The sequence below is a fragment of the Mobula hypostoma genome, chromosome 11, assembly GCF_963921235.1.
Source record: "Mobula hypostoma chromosome 11, sMobHyp1.1, whole genome shotgun sequence".
In the NCBI taxonomy this organism is placed as follows: domain Eukaryota; kingdom Metazoa; phylum Chordata; class Chondrichthyes; order Myliobatiformes; family Myliobatidae; genus Mobula; species Mobula hypostoma.
Genome location: NC_086107.1, coordinates 47,957,365 through 47,980,480, shown reverse-complemented (window position 1 = coordinate 47,980,480; position 23,116 = coordinate 47,957,365). Strand labels below are relative to the sequence as shown.

The 23,116-nt window shown below is 44.0% G+C and overlaps 1 long non-coding RNA gene across 2 annotated transcripts; it reads right to left on the bottom strand.

Annotated features, from left to right (window-relative positions):
• Positions 1–879: 879 nt before the first annotated feature.
• LOC134353715 (uncharacterized) lies at positions 880–21,184 on the bottom strand. 2 transcript variants are annotated; one of them, XR_010019664.1, is made up of 4 exons: positions 21,108–21,140; positions 16,582–16,638; positions 3,852–3,966; positions 880–1,000 (listed from the first exon to the last, which is right to left on the bottom strand). It is a non-coding gene; the product is annotated as an uncharacterized LOC134353715 (long non-coding RNA). The 2 variants fall into 2 exon arrangements; XR_010019665.1 differs by lacking the exon at positions 16,582–16,638 and having other exon boundaries at positions 21,108–21,184.
• Between the last annotated feature and the right edge of the window lie 1,932 nt (positions 21,185–23,116).

Here is a 23,116-nt window from a genome sequence, read left to right as displayed (position 1 = left end):
ACAGCTCAAACGCCATCTATAAATTTGCCCTTGACACATCTCAGCAAATCTCAGATGGTGACAAGGTGTTGTTCAGGAGAGAGGTAAGTTGGCTAGTGTAGTGGTGTCCCAACAACAGCCTTACACTCAACAAAGGTAAGAACAAGGAATTGATTGAAGGAGAAATCAGGAGAATGCACAGCAGTTCTCTTTGATCAGCAATGGAAAGGATGGGCAGATTCAAGTTGCTGTGTGTCAGCACTTCCGATGATCTACTCTTGGCCCAACATATTGATGCAATTATGAAGAAGGCCCAACAGTGGCTACATTTCATTCGGAGTTTGAAGAGATTTGATATGTCAGCAGACCCTTACAAATTTCTACAGATGTACCGCGGAGAGCATTCTGTCTGATCGCATCACTGACTGGTGTGGTGCGGCCACTGTATAGTATAAGAAAAAGCGGAAAAGGATTGTAACCTTAATCAGCTCTACCATGGGCATTAATCTTCCCCCATAGAAGATATCATCAAAGGGCAATGCATCAAGAAGGCAACAGACATCATGAAGAATCCTCACCATCAGGCCATGCCCTCTTCCCATTACTGCCATCAATGAGGAGGTACAGGAGCCTAAAGACATGCACTCAGCATTTTAGGAATAGCCTTTTCCTCTCTGCCATTAGATTTCTGAAAAGTCCATGAGCCCATGAACAGTATCTCACTATTTTACTCTTTTCTTGCATTACTTAGAGTATTTATATTTTATGTATTCTAATTGCAATTTATATTAATTTTTCTGTATTTCACTGCACTGTTGCCACCAAATAAGAAATTTTGCAAAATGAAACATCAGTGATCGTACTGATTTTGATTCTGATTCTGATTTTATTTGTATGTCTCAATAATTAATGCTCCCTCTGGTGGAGTTGGCAAGGTGTTTCATGTCAGCTGGGCTCTCTGGTGGGTGAAGCAGCTTTATTTGTTCTTGATTACCAGAATAACAGTTTGTAGATGCAGTCCCTATCACGCATTGGAAACAGAAAAGAAAGAATTTGTTAATGTCAGAAGGACTTTCAATGATAATCAAGAAGGTGGTGGGCTGACTGGCTGTTTGTGTTCTGCTTCTTCATAAATATCCGTAGATAATAATGGCTGTATTTTCAACACAGAATTTCAGTTTGATAAGATAATTCAGATGGGTTCCTTATGGGAATATAGAACCAAGATGTTCAAAAATAGCAAAAGGTAATGTAAAATAAACTTAAAAGAGATGTGCAACACAAGATGCTGGAGGAACACAGCAGGCCAGGCAGCATCTATAGAAAAAGTAGAGTTGACATTTCAGGCAACTAGCTCCCAATTACCACTCTTGTTACAATATCATATTAAGTGCAAGTGTATCCCACAGTGTGAATCAAACTGGAAAAGTGTTCATTTATATTGAAGTGCATTTGCGTCTTGTGATATTCTGAGCAAAACAGTCAGCGGGTAACCTGCATAAAGGGTGAATGTTGCATGAAGAACCAATTAATTCATGATCTTGTTATTTTCTTGTACTGTTTCCTATCAGTGAAAGCAGTATTACCTGGCAGACAATTAAATTTTTGTCTTGTGGACATTTTTCTACTTGAATTCATTTTGTCACTGCAATTATTTTCCTCTTTTAGCTGTTTAGTTGTGGGTATGAGAAGGGAAATTAATATATAGTCTCATGATAAGGAAGAAGTTCTACTTCACTTGCTTGGAGGAATAAATTACAAGATATTCATTGACTATAAGATATAAAATAAAATACATTTTTATTGAGTGATGAATATTTTTGGAAGTTAAACTTCCTTTTCTTTTTCAGCTGAAATACAGCTGCAGATAAATGCTGCCCATTTTTTTAAACTAAAAGCCAAGAAATCAAAAACTTCCTAAAATCTGGAAATTTCAACCACATTAATGGGGGAGGGGTAAAGCAGGTGGAATGTGGGAAAATTTCGAAAGCCTATACAGTGTGGTGTAAAATCCAGTTTCAATCCTTTCTCCTTTTATATAACACTATTTTTTCTCTCCTTCCTCGATGGAGCTCTTACATCATGAATCTTTCCTTATGCACAGGTTAAAGTGTGCAGGCTCTTTTACTCTTTCCACCCATCTACTTCATACCAGGGTGACTATTCATTGAAGTTATGCTGGTTTCATTCATGTATACTGCTCGAGACGACTGACAATACTGAGATGTTTCAACAGTTAGTATGCATCCTCTTCTAGTGGAATCTCAAGTTATGCAAAGTTATCTGCCAAATAACTAATATTTTAAATGAAGCCAGTGGAGCATTCTGAGCAGCCTGTAACATAGCTGTCATTGCACATTGCTTAATTGTATAATTTAGAAGTTTCCTCACGTTTCAGTCTTGGGCACTTAAGTGATATTAGCTATAGTATTTCAAAACCATCTCTGACTTAAGATTGAAACAGTTCTTCATGGTACTGCTTACACATTAAATGCTTGGTTATATTCATTACCAAATGAGGCTTCCTGGATGTTTAATATCCCATTTCATCCCACAGCTCCAGCCCTTATCTGGGACAAGTTGTTGAAAAGTTTACATTTTCTCTCCCTCTTCTGTTTAATTTCCCAGGCCATGCAGAATGGTCAGAGCTCAGGACGAGAAGTTGGCAAACATCTCCTTAGCCTCTGCCAGTGCTTCTCTAGAGCGGATCATGAGAAAATGTTTGTGTAGGAGTTGCTGTTACTCGATTGCTTGGCTATTTACTTTTTATCTTCATTGGTTCAGAAAAGGAGAAATTGCTCCCTTTTTTTTCCTCGTAAAAAATGGAAATGACGGACAAGAAAAGGCCAGCTGGCCCCCGAAGTTTGTCGCACACTCTGTAACTGAAGCATCATTACTGGACACTTGGTACTCACTCGAACAATTCCCATTCCTCACTCACACAAATGCAGTTTCTCAGAGGCACGAGCAAAGGAAACTTCTCTATGATTTCTTCAGCCATGTGATGTAGTGCAAGAGAGCAAATGTGCTTAGCATTTATGTGAAGCACCCTGATCCAGTCTAAGCTCATCTTTAGGAAATGCAAAGTGACAATATTCATCTCACTAAATGCCAATGCATTTTGAAGGTTTAATTCTCCCCATATAAGAAGAGTCACCTGACTCCCCATCTAGTTCTATATTTGCATAGTTTAAAGACATGGTCCCTCTCCAGTTTTTCAAAGTCAAAGGATTTATGAATAGCCATGGAATCCATTCAGTTTATTAATTTATGATGTTTTTAACCTCAAATATCTTGTGTGTAGTAAATTATAGTACTGAACCATATTTTAATAAAAGGAAAAGAAAACTTTTGTGCTGCTTCACGGCATTCTCAAAATGATAGCACATCACCACAGAGCTTTGCATTCACTGATGTGTGATAAAGTGCTACGGCCATTCCACAGTAGCAGTATCCTAGAAGCACCAATGAGATGAATAACCAGAAAGTTTGCTTTTGTAGGAGGCATGCTAGCTGTGACACCTTTCTGCTGTCTTTCATATAGTCATGGAAGATCTTCAACACCTACTGCATTTGAGCATATTGCTGCTTCTACTTTTTTTTTCCAAACCACATTTCTATCAATGATTTGTTTTGAAGCTTTAGGTAAATTCATATGGAACAAATTAGGGATCATGATACTCAATATTGTCATCTTCTGTCATCTGACCCATTGAAAAACCTGCATAAATTTGTGGTGCAGGTTCGTTAAGATGGCTTCAGTAAACACCATGCACTGATGCCAGAGCCCATTGCCTCACTGAATAAGCACAGTTTTAATTTTATAAGTGGCTGCACCACATTACACCGGCTGGTGCTAAACAGAGCCATACCTGGACCTCTTTAAGAGGAGATGCATTGTTGCTACAGGCAGTTGTGGAATACATCCAGAGGTCTTTGCAGCTTCAGAGAACGGACGCAGGACGTAGATGATACCGGGCAACTTGGCTTTTAAAATGGGAAATTAGAGATATCTATTAGCAAGTTGGAAAGGGGAGAGGAGGAGCCAGGAAGTCCTCCAAGCATATATTCGAGATTCAGTGTGTGGAGCTCACAAATGAGGCCAGTGCAAAATATTGAACAGCATGAATGTAAATGCAGTGCTTCAAGAAGTCTAGGATCTCAAATATATGGTCGAAGTCAATGAGTGCATCATCAAATTCCTTCTTTCATTATTAGTATCAAAAGTCTTACTTTTTCACCAAACATTTCCATCACTCATCTTCCAATAACCTCTTTAAATCAGAGCTAACCTTAATGTTCAAATTCCCTGTCTCCCCCTCACACCCTTACCATTATCCCATCGGCCACAGCTCAGATGCCCACAAACTTATCAATATCAGGCATATCAATGGAACACATTGTAAGACATTCACGCACAAACTCTTGCAGGAGAAAGAGACCCATATTTGGTACCATCAGCAGCAAACTCTTTGGGCACGTAGTTTCAAAGTCTCATCCCCCTGGAGTGCTGGTGATTATTAGAGTGGTTGTCACCAATTTCATGGGCAGAGGTGATGCAGAAACCAATGAAACTTGACAACATAGAGAAAGGGGAGCAGGCCATTCGCTCTGTCAACCTTCTTGCCATTCAATATGATCCATGCTGGTCTTCTTTCTCAGGATCAAAACTGCTTTCTCCTTGTGGGTTCCACAATTCCACAGGTCACTACCCTCCATGTATCTCAGTCTCAGTGCTAAATGTTGTTCCTCTTTTCCTGAGATTACGACAAGTGGATCTGCTCCCCTCAAACAGAGGAATCATACTCCTTTTATTCAGCCTGTCCAGCCCTCTCATTATTCTGCATTCTTCAATGAAATCTCTTATTTCTGTAAACATAATTGAGTACAAACTAATTGCCCCACTCTCCATATGTCATTCCAAACTTCCCAGGGGCCACATCTGGTAAATGTTCTCTATAACAAGGATATCCTTTCTTAGTAAGGAGACCAAAGCTACACACAGCGCTCCAGGTGTGGGCTCACCAAGACTTGTATATCTTTGCTCCTTTACTCAAGAACTTTGCCTTTCTTTGTGCTTCTGAGACATGGATTACTTACAGTCAACTGCTCAGGGCACTAGAAAAATATGATCAGCCTCTGCAAAATCACTGGAAGAATAAGTGAATATTTCCCAATCTGTCATTATTTCAATAGTACTCTGCTTCTCTGTTTCTCCTACTGAAATGGATACTTCCATTTTTTTGGGCTGTATTTCATCTGTTAAGTACAGTAAACTCTTTTGACTTGTTTAAATTGCTTTGAAGCCTCTTTACATTCTCCTTACAACTCAAATTTTCTCTATCTAGTTTCATGTTCTTGGTAAACTTAGAAATATTGCATTTGATTCTCTTGTCCTATTGTTGTTGTACTGTATATTGTGAATATTTGGATTAAAATCATTCTTTTCTTCCTTTTTACCTTCCAGTTCTTGCTCAACTTCAAATGCCTTCATATAAAGTCCAGATGAAGGGAATTGACCCAAAATAATGACTGTCCATTTCCTCCACTGATGATGCCAGATAGACCAAGTTCCTCACAAACAAGAGAAAATCTGCAGATGCAAGAAATCCAACCAAAATAAAATGCTGGAGGAACTCAACAGGCCAGGCAGCGTCTATGGAAAAGAGTACAGTCGATGTTTTGAGCTGAGAGTCCTGATGAAAGGTCTCAGCCCAAAACGTTGACTGTACTTTTTCCATAGATGCTGCCTGACCTTCTGAGTTCCTCTAGTATTTTGTAAGTTCCTCCAACATTTTGTTTTGCTCCAACCCTCTTTGTGCTTTATAATGTGGATGGTGTAGATAATTAGCTCTTGATCGTGGCTCTATACTATGAGTCTATCATTGTAACTTTGTCTCTTCAGATCATCACAGCCACCAACCTGGCCTGAACAGCAGAACAGCTGAAGAAGGTGCCCTGTTACTAGATCAGCCACCAGCTTTGATACTGATATAGAGGAATCTCAAGATGGGTGTCTAGAAATTGCTCCACCATGAATCATCCAACATCACTTGTGAAAATCACTTAACAATAAATAAATTTGGCGGTGAGGTCCATGCATCATGATTGCAGTGAATCCCTGTGTAATGCTGTGCTGAAACTGATATTAATAGATTCATCACTGGGTTCTCCAATGCTCTACAGCAGATCTTCATTGTGAAGTGTGATCTTTCCAGCTGGTTCTTAAAGTGACATACCAGAATGCAAGCAAAACTCTTCGAGTTCAGTGGTGCTACTACTGAATGAATAGATGCTGCAATCCTGGGAGGTGCTGGAGAGAGAGTTTTCTCAGGAGTAGAGAGACAGTCTAATGAAGAAATGGCCATAGAAGGCTTGTTCTTTTTAGACAGAGACCAGTGAGAACCTTCAAGATGGCAGACAGTAGCTTCTGGCAAGAAGTGCCCTGGAAATTTTCAGTAAGAAAGTGATTACCTCCATTCTGGAGAAGCCTGCAATGTGGGTGAACCTCTATGCCCACTTTCTGTTCTGGTGGGCTGAAGGAAAAGTGGACTAAGTCTTTCTCTGAATACAGAATTTGGGTGAAATCCCCATTGTTTCAGTAAAGCAAAAACAATAAGGTGTGGCAGCAATCAGCAACAACAGCCTGAAATGACCCAATTTATTGACATTCCTTATCACCTGCTATCTACTGGAAATATCCTGTCCCCATTTGACCTTTGAAATACAAGACGTCACATTTGTGGGGTTTAAGATCTATATAACAAGTTCCAACAGATCTATATCCATTTGTATCTCAATAGCTTTACTTGCTATCTGTCACAATACAAATTTTACTGTTACCTGAAACTTCAGTAATTGTTCCTGCTACATTCACAGCCCTGGGTTATTAATAATGCACAAATATCAAAGGCCCCAGAATTGATGCCTGTGGTACACCACTAGTCACAGGCTTCCAATTAGAGGGACATATTTCCACTATCCTCTGGATCTCATCACAAAGCCAGTTTTGGATCAAGTTATTTAGCTCATCTTGAATCCCAGTTCCCTTAGTCTTTTGGATCCAGCCTACCATGCGGGTCTCAAAATATGAAGTCAACAATTCATGGCAAGATTTTAAGAGGAATGCCCTGATATTGACCTTAGAGGTTCTTTTGAATACTCTGTACAGGTTCGGATGCTGAGTAATTGATAGATTTTTATATATGAAAGGAACTAATGGATATAAAGTTAGAGCAGGAATCTAGTGCTCAGGGAGAAAGTCAGCCAAGACCTCAGTGAAAGTCAGGGCCATGAAGAGAGACTGAATAAACTACTCTTGCTACTCTGTGTTCTATATTCTTGTGCTTTCATTGGCAGACTTTCCATGGAACATGGGAGGTTCAGCTCCAACCCTGCAAAAATGACTTTTTGTGGAGCTTGAGCACATTCTCTCCAATGTAGTAATGGTGGCTAGCTTGATTACAAGACGTGAACACAATCATCAGGTGATATCTGGTGGGCACTGACTCTGCGTACAACTCAGCACAAGTTAAACCACACCATGTATGAATGCTGCATAGAATCTTAGCCTACTGCCATATAAACTTTGATTGCTGCTGTTGTGAATTTGGATGCAGTGATCAAGGCAGCTTTGTTGGTGTCATGACTCTCCAGAAATCTGTCCTCCAATATATGACTCAGATTGATCCAATATTCCCTTTGTGGAATGACAATGATGCCACAGAACACAATTTCCAGTCTCCCTTTGGCATGACAGTGCTAATGTTCCTATACATCATTCCACTTCCCAATATCTGCCGTCCAGACTGAGAAACCTAACAGTTAATGTATGCAACGTAAACAGTGTTTTGGATTTTTGAATTTAATTGCCTGAAGTTCTTGTACCATTTGCACATGAACAATTGAGAGTGTTAGCACACTTATATATTGATAACAAATTCTTGCCCATTGATGTTAGTTTATTAAAATTATTAATTAATCAATAAAGCTATTCTTAGTGCTGAAGTTGCATTTGTCACTGTCCCAATCATTAATTCCCTATCTTGCTCCTAATTTCCTTTGATTGTGCCACGGTTCTGACCATTAATTTCCCATTTGCTTCTAATTCTCCCTGATGACAGCACACCTGGTTTCCAACAAGACCTGCAGCATAAGAACCCTGGCGTTACAGCCACTAGTCTCCAGATCGTTGGTTTCGCCTGTGTGGTGATTAACGTTTTCCGGCTGCTTAGGACCGTGTGTTCTAAGTTTTACTCCAGTTTCAGAATTTATCTATAAAACCCTGACTCAACCTCCATGCCTGTGTCCTGCACTTGGGTTTGCTTCATTTGCTCCATGCAACAGAACAATCTGCCACAATGGACCCAGCGGACACAAACCCTGCAACAAGCCCTCGCCAGCCAGGGCTCCCTACTGGGTCTGCACGATCAGCTTCTCCAGGATGTCATGAAGAACCTCTGTTCCATGTCTGCTAATGTAACGAAGATAGTTGACCAGGAGGACCGTGTATCCTCTCATTTTACTCCATCCACTCCTGGAACTCTGTCTAACCAGCCCAGACAGCCTGCAGTGGCAACCCCCTATGTGTCAGCAACATTCCCGCCAAAAGAGCAGCACATACCTGAACCAGAACACTATGCTGGGGATCTGGGGAGGTGCCAGGCCTTCCTTCTGCAATGCTCCTTGGTGTTTGAACAACAGTCATCCACGTACTCCACGGTTAAGTCAAAGATTGCTTATATTATGGGGTTGTTGAGGGGAAGTGCGCTAACGTGGGCTACAGCTGTTTGGGAGAATCAACCGGATATCTGCTCTTCTTTCCCCACCTTTATTGCGGAAGTGAGAAAGATCTTTGACCACCTCATCCATGGTAAAGATGCCGCTAAGCGTTTACTCACTCCCCGTCAGGGCTCACGCAGCATTGCCGAATATTCCGTGGAGTTCCAGACGTTAGCGGCCGACTTGGGGTGGAATGACGAGGCACTCCAAGGGGTATTTCGGAATGGTCTCAGCGACATGGTGAAAGACAAGTTGGCGGCAAGAGATGACACTGACTTCCTGGATTCCTGGATCTCCCTAGCCACCAGGTTGGACAATCGTCTTCGAAAATGCAATAGGGGAAGATCTGGTCGTTCATCACCTTTGGCCACTCCACGGCACTCATTACCATCTCCCACCAGTACAAGCCTCTCTTTTCCTCCTGCTCCTAGAATAGCTCCCATTCCGGCCATTTCCACCGTGCCGGGAGAAGAACCCATGCAGCTGGGATGGAACCGTTTTTCTCCCACAGAGTGACTCTGGAGATTGAGGGCAGGGGATTGTCTCTATTGTGGACAGTCCGGCCACTTCCATGCTACCTGTTCCCTTCGGTCAAAAGGGAAGGCACCAGTAGAAAAGGGGACCCTGGTGAGCCAGACAACATACCCTTCCATCCTCCGAACCTGGATGGAAATCCAAGCTACTTTAAGTTACAACCAACAGTCCCTGCCTCTATCAGCTCTAGTGGACTCTGGCACTGAGGGAAACCTTCTGGATGAAGACATAACTTCCTGGGCCGGAATTCCTCGGGAGCCATTGAGTCCCCCTCTGGAAGCCCGGGCACTGGATGGTAGACTTCTGGCCCAAGTCACACACTGTACCCCATCACTGTCTCTTATCTCTCCGGGAACCACCGGGAGCAGGTACAATTTAACTTAATTTCCTCTCCTCAAGCTCCTATAGTTCTTGGGTACCCCTGGTTAAGTCGCCATAATCCCCACCTTGACTGGTCCACTGGGAATACAGCCAGCTGGAGTTCGTCCTGTTACTCCACTTGTCTACAATTGGCCCTGTCCTCTGTGAAAGTCAGCACAACCTTGTCTGCCTCTGAAACCCCCGACTTATCCAAGATTCCAGCAGAGTATCACGACCTGGGAGAAGTGTTCAGCAAACAACGGGCTCTTTCCCTGCCTCCACACCGACCTTACGATTGCGCAATTGACCTTCTCCCCGGAGCCCCTCTACACACCAGTTGGCTATATGACCTGTCCCGGCCAGAAAGGGAAGCAATGGAGGCTTACCTAAATGACTCCCTCGTGGCGGGCATTATCCGACCTTAATCCTCCCCTGTAGACGCAGGTTTCTTCTTTGTGGGGAAGAAAGACGGTTCACTGCGCCCCTGCATTGACTACCGGGGCCTAAATAGCATAACTATGAAGAATAAGTATCCACTGCCCCTTATCAACTCTGCTTTTGAACCACTTCATGGAGCCACCATCTTCTCCAAGTTGAACCTACGAAGTGCCTACCACCTGGTCAGGATAAGGGGGGAGATGAGTGGAAAACAGCTTTTTACACCCCTCTTGGTCACTTCGAATACTTGGTCATGCCGTTCAGTCTCACCAATGCCCTAGCTGTCTCCCAAGCCCTGATAAATGATGTCCTTAGGGACTTTATTAACCATTTTGTTTTTGTTTATTTGGACAGCATCTTAATCTTCTCCCGCAGTCTTCAGGAACACACCCACCATGTCTGTCAGGTTCTGCAGAGGCTTTGGAAGAACAAACAATTCACTAAAGCTGAGAAGTGCAAGTTTCATGTCCCCTCTGTCAGCTTCTTAGGGTACATCATCGAGAGCGTGCGAGTGAGGGCGGATCCCGAAAAGATCCGGGCGGTGGCAGAGTGGCCAAAACCCATGACACTCAAGCAACTCCAGCGATTTCTGGGGTTTGCAAACTTTTATCGCCACTTCATCAGGGATTAAAGCTGGGTGGCAGTGCCCCTTACTCGACTCAGCTCTCCTACAACCCCTTTTCACTGGGACCCTGAAGTGGACTCAGCCTTCTCGGAGCTCAAGAGGCGTTTCACCTCCACTCCCATCCTGGTCCAACCAGACCCCTCTCACTAATTCATTGTGGAAGTTGACGCCTCCAGTTCTGGGGTGGGAGCGGTCTTCTCCCAACGTTCCGGACCTGGCCAAAATTTGCATCCCTGCTCCTTCTTTTCTCAACGGCTGTCCCCTGCTGAACGGAACTACGATGTAGGGAACTGGGAGTTACTGGCCGTCAAACTTGCTTTGGAGGAGTCGAGGCACTGGCTGGAGGGAGCGGAACATCCATTTATCGTCTGGACAGATCACAAGAATCTCGCGTACATCCAAACTGCCAAATGCCTGAATTCCCGCCAAACCTGTTAGGCATTATTTTTTGGCCGTTTCAGATTCACACTCACCTATTGTCTGGGGTCCAAGAACAGGAAGCCTGATGCTCTCTCCCGTCAATATGTTTCTGAGGCGGGCCTTCCCAAAACCGAGACCATCCTTCCACCACCCTGCATAGTGGCTGCCCTCACCTGGGAGATCGAATCCATAGTCAAAGAGGCCCAATGGACTCAACCTGGCCCAGGCAACAACCTCCCAATCGCTTTTTTGTGCCCGATTCTGTTCGGTCTCAGGTTCTCCAGTGGGGGCATACTTCTCGTTTTGCCTGCCATCCCGTAATTGATTGGACTCTGCCCCTTCTGAAGAGACATTTCTGGTGGCCCTCCATGGACGTGGACACCCATTCCTTCGTCTCGGCCTGTTCTGTTTGTGCCCGCGGAAAAGCCTCCCACCGACCACCTGCTGGGTTGCTTCGTCCCCTACCTGTCCCTATACGCCCTTGGTCTCACATTGTGCTGGATTTCGTTACAGGACTACCCCCTTCACATGGGAACACTGCTGTACTCACCATGGTGGACCGTTTCAACAAAGCTGTGTATTTCATTGCCCTTCCCAAACTCACTACAGCCTGTGAGACAGCCAACTTCTTTATTCATCACTTCTTCTACCTCCATGGAACTCCCTCTGACATTATTTCTGACCGGGGCCCCCAAATCACCTCTCAAGTCTGGAGATCCTTTTGTCAAGCCCTTGGAGCCTCAGTAAACCTGTCTTCCTGCTTCCATCTGCAGCCTAATGGTCAAACAGAGTGAGAAAATCAGGATTTGGAAGCAGCACTGCGCTGCATAACTGCCAATGACCCGTCATCCTGGTGCACCCATCTCGTCTGAGTCGAGTACGCCCACAACTCCCCGTCAGCACCGCCACTGGAATGTCTCCCTTCGAATGCTCCCTTGGTTACCAACCCCCTCTGTTTCCTGCACATGAAGACGACATTGCTGTGCCTTCTGTTCAGGCCCATCTCCGCCGGTGCCACAAGATGTGGAAGGATGCATGCGTGGCCCTGCTCCGCTCAGCCGACTGCAACCGGAGGATTGCCGATCGCCATCGAATTCCTGCACCAAATTACCGGCCTGAGCAGAAGGTTTGGCTCTTGTCAAAAGACATTCCCCTCAAGAATGAATCCAAGAAATTCGCCCCTCGCGACCTGGGACCATTCGAGATTGAGAGTGTCATCAACCCCTCGGTGGTCAGACTCAAACTGCCTGGATCCATGCACATTCATCCCACGTTCCACGTCTCCCAGCTGAAACCTGTATCTGTTAGCCCTTTGTGCCCTCCTGCTGAAACCCCGCCTGGATCATTGACAACCACCCGGCATACACCGTCCGGCGAATACTGGATGTGCGCCGCTGAGGCAGGGGTCTCCAGTACCTGGTCGATTGGGAGGGATACAGCCCGGAGGAATGCTCCTGAATTCCCCGCTCCTTCATCCTGGACCCTTCCCTCATCTGTGATTTCCATCGAGACAATCCGGACAAGCCTGGTGTTTCGCCTGGAGGGGCCCGTTGGGGGGAGGGGGGAAGGGTTCTGTCACCATCCCGATTGTTAATTCCCTGTCTTGCTCCTAATTTCCTTTGATTGTGCCACGGTTCTGCCCATTAATTTCCCATTTGCTTCTAATTCTCTCTGATGACGGCACACCTGGTTTCCATCAAGAACTGCAGCATAAGAACCCCGGCATTACAGCCACTAGTCGCCAGATCGTTGGTTTTGCCTGTGTGGTGATTAACATTTCCTGGCCACTTAGGACCGTGTATTCTAAGTTTTGCTCCAGTTTCAGGGTTTATCTATGAAACCCTGTCTCTCTGTGTCAAGGCCCCTCCAGTTTGCTGTCCAATGTTGATGTCCAGGTAAGCATCCTAACTCAACCTCTGTGCCTGTGCCCTGCACGTGGGTTCGCTTCATTTGCTCCATGCAACAGCATTCTATTGCACAGTCTTTGGTTGACCATTCAAAAAAGGTATTTGAGCTGATATGAACTGTTTGGTACCACAGTCCATTGATCTCTGTCTCCCTTTCTACTTCTGAGACATGGATTACTTACAGCCAGCCGCTCAGGCCACAAGGAAATATAATCAGTAAAGTCCTTCACAATCACAGGAAGAATAAGTGAACGAATAACATCAGCCCCTGCCAGGCCAACATACTGTGCATTGAATCCTTAGTTACCCTCATTCGGTTGTGTTGGACACATAAGTTTGTTTACATACCTGACTCCCAGAACAAAAGAAGATGATATTAGAATCCAGAGCAGCAAACAAGATTAGAGTCATAGAGAAGTACAGCACAGAAACAGGCCCTTTGGCCCATCTAGTGCATGCCAAAACCATTGGAGGATCTCAGCAGGTCAGGCAGCATCTGGGTAATCAACAATTCATTTTTCAGGTTAAGACCCTTTAACTGGACTTCATCTCTCTGTTGCAAACTCTGTCATGAGAGGAGGTTACAGGCTGAGCAGAGAAAAAGATTCACCAAAAATGTAAGCATGTCCATTAACTCTCAGGAGTTTCTGTCCCATGAATGGTCAAAGTAGAGTCGGGGCATTTGGGCTGGTAATTGATAACCTCAACTCCATAAAATCTAAAGACCATAAGACCTGGGAGCAGAATTAGGCCATTCAACCCATTGAGCCTGCTCAGCCCTTCTAACATGGCTGATCCCGGATCCCACTCAACCTCATACACCTGCCTTCCCTCCTTATCCTTTGATGCCCTGACCGATCAGGAGACTATCAAATTCCGCTTTAAATATTACCCACAGGTTTGGCCTCCACTGCCATCTGTTGCAGAGAATTCCACAGGTTCACTGCTCTCTGACTAAAAAAATTCCTCCTTACCTCTGTTCTAAAAGGTCGCCCCTCAGTTTTACCCACCAGATGAAACATTCTCTCCACAGCCACCCTATCTGGTCCTTTCAACATTCGGTAAGTTTCAATGAGATCCTCCCGTATTCTTCTAAATTCCAGTGAACTGCCAAACACTCCTCGTATGTTAACCCTTTCATTCCTGGAATCATCCTTGTGAACCTCCTCTGGACTCTCTCCAATGCCAACACATTCTTTCTGAGATATGGGGCCCAAAACTGTTGACAATACTCCAAGTGCGGCCTGACTATTGCTTGTAAAGGCTTAGCACCATCTCCTTGCTTTTATATTCTGTTTGCCTTGAAATAATGCTAAACTTACATTTGCCTTCTTTACCACAGACTCAACCTGTAAATTAACCTTTTGGGAGTTTTGTATGAGAACTCCGTTCCTCTGCACCTCTGATGTTTGAATCATTGACAAACAATGTGAAAAGTAGCAGTCCCAATACGGACCCCTGAGGAATACCACTAGCCACTGGCAGCCGACCATAAAAGGCCCCCTTTATTCCCATTTGCTGCCTCCTGCCTACCAGCCATTCCTCTATCCATGCCAGTAACAACATAGGTTTTTATCTTGTTAAGCAGCCTCATGTGTGACACCTTATCAAATGCCTTCAGAAAATGCAAGTAAATGACATCCACTGCCTCTCTTTTGTCCACCCTGCTTGTTATTTCCTCAAAGAACTCCAACAGATTTGTCAGGCAAGATTTCCATGTACAGAAACCATATTTTATCATTATTCGCCAAATACCCCGAAAGAGGTGGAATGAAGTTAAGACAGTGCTAAGTGGTGACTCTTCTGCTTGCATCTTCAGAAACAGCTTCATTTCTATATTTGAGATCTTTTTTCCCTTTTCAGTGAGTGGGGGGTTCATTTGAAGACTCTGACCTGGAGTTACATTCTGACTTCGGTTCTTTGCGGGAATGGGAACTGCTCTCAGTGCCACTTGACCGGCCGCTTTTTGATATCCCAAGGATGCGGCCTGGAAGAGAAGCACGCCTTCAGGGATCCAGGATTTCATGGCCCTGGGGATGGGCTGATTCTAGGCGGGTGCCCCTGACTGAATCGTCGCAGGAGAACACAGGACATCAGGAGCAACATGTTAGCTGCCGGGGTTGTGTGCCTGGACAGCTGCAACTTTTTGTTGCTGAATTTCTAGGTACTGAGCTTGGAAAAAGCGACACAACAGACTTTTAACATCATAAATCAGCAAGTTGTTTGTTATGGCTCCCCTCTCGCTGTGAAACAGGGACATTTCTTTTTCCCTTATTAGGGAGAGAGAGCCTGTGGTATGTTGAATTGTTGGGTGAATGAGTAGTTTTTGGGGTACTGCACTGTGTCTTTATCAATGCTTTGTTGCACGCTTGAGTGTTTGGTGGAGGGGGCTGATGCTTTTTTTGCTGGTGGGGGTGGGGGGGGGTCGTTGTTTTGCTGCTGCTTGTGTGTGGGAGAGGGGAGATGGGGGGCCTTGGGATTCTAAGATTTTAATCGTCATTTATTCTTTGGGCACTTCTTTGTGGATGTTTGCAAAGAAAAAGAATTTCAGGATGTATGTTGTATACATTTCTCTGTCATTAAATGCACCTATTGAACCTTATCCTTAATAATAATTGTAAGGCATGAAAATGCCCAACGCAGGCCTCTCATGGTCTGAGTTGACGTTCCCTCAACGTTCCCCTCCCCCTTAATAATAGATTCCAACACTTTCCCAACCACTGAGGTTAGGCAAACTGGCCTATAATTTCCTTTCTTTCACCTTCCTCCCTTCTGAAAGAAGGACAGGAGCTCACAGAAAGTCTAATTATGAAGCTGTAGTAGCACATCTTAAGGTTCTTAATGTTATTGTAGCCAGGGTTGGTAGTAATGGGGACAAGCTTCCACTACCTATTAAATACTCCTAATGATGTGCACCTCAAATAGCCTCTGACAACCAAGTCCAGCTCCTGGCCTTCACGTGTGGCTTAGATACTAAGCCCAGCAGAACCATGTCTACTGGCAGGAGAAGAGGCAAAGGTGAGTTACTGGTGCTTTAAAATTAGTCACTTCAGGCAGATGGGGCCATCAGCTATAGTTGGCAGCTCAGCTAGGAGAAGAAAAACTCTGATCTCAAACCTCCGCTACCTTGTTGCTATTCCTACTCATGGGGAAGCTTCAGGAGTAAACCCCGAGGGAAAAATCCAGAGCTGGAGTCCCTAAGGCAGTCCTCCATTGAGTTCAATGTTGACTGGCAATTCCAGCGATGCTGCTGGTACCAAACTGCATCAGACTCTGCCATTCCTTTGAGTTCATCAGATGCATGGAGAGGGGGAGCTTGCTATGTAGGCAACAGCTAGCTCTCCATAGCATACTGCTCAGGCTTGTGTATCTAGACAGCTAGGATGTGATATGCCTGGTCAACTCATGACTATGGGGGCCCTCAAAAGGTAGCACATCATCTCACAACATGAGATATAATGACAGCAGCACTGGGTGCTCCAGGCAAACATTGGTATAGTTAGGCTACCTCTCCACAACATGAGAAGAAGGCCTTACCTATTAAAGACTTCACAACACTTATCAACATTCCCTGGCTCACTCAACTGGCTGTCTCTGAAAGAGTTCACAAACAAGCAGGTATTTTAACACATAGAGAAACAGGCCTTCACCTCTCTATAATATCTGGTCCCGAGGTTAGAACATAGAAAAAAAGAAGAGTACAATACAATGCAGGCCCTTCAGCTCATGATGCTTTGTTGACCTTTAACCCTACTAGATCAAACTAGCACTTCCCTTCCACATAGTTCATTTTCTTTCATCCATGTGCCCATCTAATAGTCTCTTAGATGTCCACCATGGAAAGAATCCTGCCATTACCCCTGTATTCTACCTTCAAGTTTGACCTTCCAAAGTGCACCTGTTTGTATTTTTTCAGATTGAACTCCATCTGTCAATTCTCAGCCCAGCTCTGCATCTTATTAATGTGGCTTCCCAACCTAAGGTACCTTTCTACACTATCCACAACAGCACCAATGTCATGCCATCTACAGACTTAGTAACCCACTCTCCATTTCCTCATCAAGTCACTTGTAACAATCACAAAGAACAGAACAGATTCCTGCACTGACCACCAACCTCCAGTCAGAAAACACTCCTTCAATGGGCAAGTTATTTCTGAATCCACGCAGCCATGTTTCCTTGGAACCCATGCCTCCTGAGTTTCTGAATGAGTCTTCTATGAGGAACCTTGCCAAACTAAAGTCCATATACAACAGATCTACTACTTCATTAATTAGTTTTGCCACTTTGTCAAAGAGTTCAATCAGGCTCTTGAGACATGACCTGCCTCTCAGAAAGCCGTACTGACTATGCTTAATCAGACGATGCTTCTCCAAATGCTCATAAATCCCGTCTCTAAAAATCCTCTCCAATAGTTTGTTTACCACTTAATAACCCACTCTTCCACTTCCTTATCCAAGTCATTTATAACAATCACAAAAAGCAGTCATCCCAGAATAGATTCCTGCACTGGCCACCAATCTCCAGTCAGAATACACTCCTTCTATGGGTAACTTCCAGAGTTATTTCCATTACTTTTCTTGAACAAAGAAACAAACTTTGTCAGCCTCCAATTTTCTGGTGGTACTCCAGTGGCTATTGAGAGCCCAATAATTATCACCAATGGTGCAGCAATCTCTTCCCTCACTTCCTGTAGTAACTAGGGATATCCCATCCAGCCTCTGGATTTACTATCTATTCCTGATTGAGAAATTACAGAACCTGGGTCCCTATACCTCCTTCTGCAATTGGATCCTCAGCTTTCTAACCAGAAGACCACAATCTGTGTGGATTGGTGATAACATCTCCTCCTCACTGATGATCAGCACTGGTGCACCTCAGGGGTGTGTGCTTAGCCCATTGCTCTACTGTCTATATACACATGACTGTGTGGCTAGGCATAGCTCAAATACCATCTGGAAATTTGCTGATAATGCAACCATTGTTCACAGAATCTCAGGTGGTGACGAGAGGGCATACGGGAGTGAGATATGCCAACTAGTGGAGTGGTGCCGCAGCAACAACCTGGCACTCAATGTCAGTAAGACGATAGAGCTGATTGTGGACTTCAGAAAGGGTAAGATGAAGGAACACATACCAATCCTCATAGAGGGATCAGAAATGGAGAGAGTGAACAGTTTCAAGTTCCTGGATGCGAGGATCTCTGAGGGTCTAACCTGGTCCCAACATATTGATGTAGTTATAAAGAAGGCAAGACAGTGACTATACTTCATTAGGATTTTGAAGAGATTTGGTATGTCAACAAATGCACACAAAACTTCTATGGATGTACTGTGGAGAGCATTCTAACAGGCTGCATCACTGTCTGGAATGGCGGGGAGTTGGGGGGGGGGCTACTGCACAGGACTGGAAGAAGCTGCAGAGGGTTGAAAATTTAGTTGGCGCCTTCTTGGGTACTAGCCTACAAAGTACCCAGGACATCTTCAAAGAGCAGTGTATCAGAAAGGCAGCATCCATTATTAAGGATCTCCAGCACCCAGGACATGCCCTTTTTCTCACTGTTACCATTAGGTAGGAGGTACAGAAGCCTGAAGGCACACACTCAGCGATTCGGAAACAGCTTCCCCTCTGCTATCTGATTCCTCAATGGACATTGAACCCTTGGACACTACCTGACTGTTTAAAGTATATAATATTTCTGTTTTTGCACGATTTTTAATCCATAGAATATAGATATAGCATTATTTATTTATTTATTTATTATTATTATTTTATTTTGTTTTTTTCTTCTCTATTATGTATTGCATTGAACTGCTGCTGCTAAGTTAACAAATTCCATGTCACATACCAGTGATAATAAACCTGATTCTGATTCTGATTCTGATAATGATTTTCAAATGTTCCAGCATATCCTCTTTCTTAATGTCAACATGTTCCAGCATATCAGTCTCTCCTATGGTGTCCTCATATTCATCAAGGTCCCTTTCACTGGTGAATACTGAAGCAAAATATTCATTAAGGATCCCCCTTTCTCCTGTGACCACAGGGACATACTTCTTCTTCTATCCCATATTAGCCCTCCCCTCAATTTAGTCATCCTCCAGTTATTCCTGTACCTGTAGAATACCTTGGGTTATCCTTAATCCTACACGCCAAGGCCTTCTAGCTCTCCTAAGTCCATTCTTAAGCTTCTTCCAAGCTACCTTGTATCTCTCTAGAGCCCTGTCTGATCCTTTCTTCCTAAACATTTCTTCCTCTTGGAGAGATGTTCCACATATTTTGTCAACCATGGTTCCAAATCCTTTCCTTGCCTCAGTGGGACAAACCTGTCCAGAACCCTCAGCAAATGCTCCCTAAATAACTTTCACATTTCCACTGTAGATTTACTTGAGAACAAGTTTTCTCAATTTATGCTCCCAAATTCCTGCCTATTAGCATCATAAATCACTCTCCCCGATTAAACACTTTCCCATACTGTGTACTCCTATCCCTGTCCAAGACTATGGTAAAGGACAGGGGGTTGTGGTCACTGTCTCTGAAATGCTCACCCACTGAGAACTCAGTCATTTGCCCAGATCACTGCCTAGAAACAGATCCAGTATGCCTCTCCTCTATTTGGCCTGCCTATGTACAGTATTCTATCAGGAATTCTTCTATGTAACACTAAAAAATTCTGCCTCATCTAAACCTTTTGCATGAAGGATGTGCCAATCAATATTAGGGAAGTTGAAGCCATAACAATAACCATGTTAGTTTTGCACCTTTCCAAAATCTACTTCCTGATCTATTACTCTGTGTCCCTGTAGTTATTGGGAGGATCTATAAAATACACCCAGTAGACTGATCACTCCCTTCGTGTTTCTGACTTCCACACGCACTGACTCAGTAGACGATCCCTCCACAATGTCCTTCCTTTCTGCAACTGTGATCTATCCCTGATTAGCAATGCCATTCCCTCACCTTTTTTTTACCTCTCTCCCTGTCCTTTTTTAAGCATTTAAACCCCGAAATGTCCAACTGCCATTCCTGCGCTTGTGACAGGCAAGTGTCTGTAATTGGCAGAATGTCATAGTTCCATGTACTGACCCATGCTCTAAGATCATCACCCTTGTTCTTGACACTTATTGCATTAAAATAGACACATTTCAGTCCATCCAACTGACTGCACTTGTGTCCTATGCACAGTCTATCCTTCTTCACATTCTCTCTACAAGCTTCATCAAACATTGACGCCGACTGCCCCATCCTCTGACTTATCACTCTGGTTCTCCTCCCTCTGCCAACCGAATTTAAACCACCCCTCCCCCCCCCAATAGCTGTATCAAACCTACCATCCTACCTCCTCGAGTTCAGGTGAAGCCTTTCGCGCAGTTCATCCCTTCCCCGGAAAAGATCCCAACAATCCACAAACCTGAAACCCTGCCTCCAGCACCAACACTTCAGCCACAGATTTGCCTTCAGTTTCATCCTTTTCTTACCCTCACTGACATGTGGCACAGGCAGCAATCCAGAGATTACTTTCTTTGAGTTTCTACTTTTCAGCTTCCTATCTAGCTCCCTACAGTATATTAGCTCTTCAAGATCTCATCCTGTTTCCTACCTGTATCATTGGTACCAATATGTACCATGACTTCTAGCTGCTCAAAGTTCAAAAAGTTTAAAGTTAATTTATTGTCAAAGTACATATATGTCACTATATAGAACTCTGAGATTGATTTTCTTGTGGGCATTTGCAGTAAATACAAAGAAACACCATAGAATTAATAAAAAGCTGTACACAAGATGTACAAACACACCAATGTTCAAAAGAAAATAAACTATGCAAATACAAAAAAAACCAAAATGATAATAATAAATAAATAAACAATAGCTATTGAAAACATGAGTTGAAGAGTCCTTCAAAGTGAGTCCATAGTTTATGGGAACATTCAGTGTTGGGGTGAGTGAAGTTGGCCATTCCGCCTTAAGAATCCTATGGACCCCATCTGAGATGACCCTTACCATGGTACCTGGGAGGCAACATACTTTCCAGGGGAAACTTTCACATCCACAAAATCTCTTACCTGTTCACCAGACTATTGAATCCCTTATCACCGTCACCTTCTCATCTCTCTCATTCTCTTCTGAGTCATTGAGCCAGACATATTGGCAAAGATCTGGTTCCTGCAGCTTTCCCCTGATAGGTCATGCCCTCAACAGTAACCATAACAGTATACTTGTTATTGGTTGAAGCCTGCATTATTTCTGGAGTGTAGTTGTAATGCTATGTTGCAATATAAATAGCCACGTTGGGATTGATGTCATTGTTGGCATTTGTGGCTTTAATGCATCCAAATGATGAGGTGCCATTCCAATGAAGCATTAATATAGATTACAAGAATGCAAATAGGCAGAACTAAGCAATCTCTTAAACAGTAGTTCAGATTGAACCACTATGGCCCAACCACATATGGTCATGCATGGTTGGGGTCAATTAAATAGTTTAAGGAAATAGCTTAAGGCTTTGGGCATATAACCATTCACAACAAAGACAGGATCAGCATGTGAAAGACAAAGAGAAAGCTTTGGAAATAAATTGATCTTTCTCAAATTGACAGGCTGAGACATGTGGGGTAACTCAGGGATCAGTGCTTGTGCCCTAGCTGTTCATCATTCAGCGGTGGGAGACAAGTGTCATATGTCCAGGTTTGCTGATGATCCAAAAATAGGTGGGATTGTGAGTGGGGAAAAGGATATACAGAACTTTCAAAGAGTAATGGCCAAGCTGAGTGCATGGGAAGGAACATTTTGCAAGAAGCAGAAAAGCAGACTATTTTTTAAATGGTGAGAAATTGAGTTATGATCAAAGGTATGCTGGTGTTCGTATATACAAGTCAACATGTAGAGTGGCCTTTTATATATTGGTGAGACCCGACGCAGACTGGGAGACCGCTTTGCTGAACATCTACGCTCTGTCCGCCAGAGAAAGCAGGATCTCCCAGTGGCCACACATTTTAATTCCACATCACATTCCCATTCTGACATGTCTATCCACGGCCTCCTCTACTGTAAAGATGAAGCCACACTCAGGTTGGAGGAACAACACCTTATATTCCGTCTGGGTAGCCTCCAACCTGATGGCATGAACATCGACTTCTCTAACTTCCGCTAAGGCCCCACCTCCCCCTAGTACCCCATCTGTTACTCATTTTTATGTACACATTCTTTCTCTCACTCTCCTTTTTCTCCCTCTGTCCCTCCTAATATACCTCTTGCCCATCCTCTGGGTCACCTCCCCCCCCTTGTCTTTCTTCCCGGACCTCCTGTCCCATGATCCTCTCGTATCCCCTTTTGCCTATCACCTGTCCAGCTCTCGGCTCTATCCCTCCCCCTCCTGTCTTCTCCTATCATTTTGGATCTCCCCCTCCCCCTCCAACTTTCAAATCCCTTACTCACTCTTCCTTCAGTTAGTCCTGACGAAAGGTCTCAGCCTGAAACGTTGACTGCACCTCTTCCTATAGATTCTGCTTGGCCTGCTGCGTTCACCAGCAACTTTGATGTATGTTGCTTGAATTTCCAGCATCTGCAGAATTCCTGTTGTTTGCATGTAGATTCAGTAGGAGGGTTTGACTTCAGGAGCACAGAAATCTTCTTACACTTAAATTAGGCATGGTTGAGACTGCAGTTAAAATATTGTCACAGGTTACTAAAGTCAGGAAGGGATACAATACAGGAGCTGATCATTTGATCCTTGAACGCATGTTGACAATCAACTACCTATTTACACTAATTTTGTATTTAATCCCATTTGTTGTACTTTTTATCATCTGCTTCCAAATCATACCACTAACAACTACATAAGGAGCAGGTTGCAGTGGCCAATTAACCTACCAATCTGCTTATATTTGGGAGGTGGGAGGAAATCAGAGCACGCAAAGGAAACCCGTGTGGTCACAGGGAGATCATCCAACTTCTACATAAGCAAAACGCCAACGTTCTCTGGGGTTCAACCTGGGCCTCTGGCGTTGTGAGGCAATGGCTCAGCAGCTGCACCATTGCACCATCGTGCCATCCGCAGTTGTGGTCTCCCTAC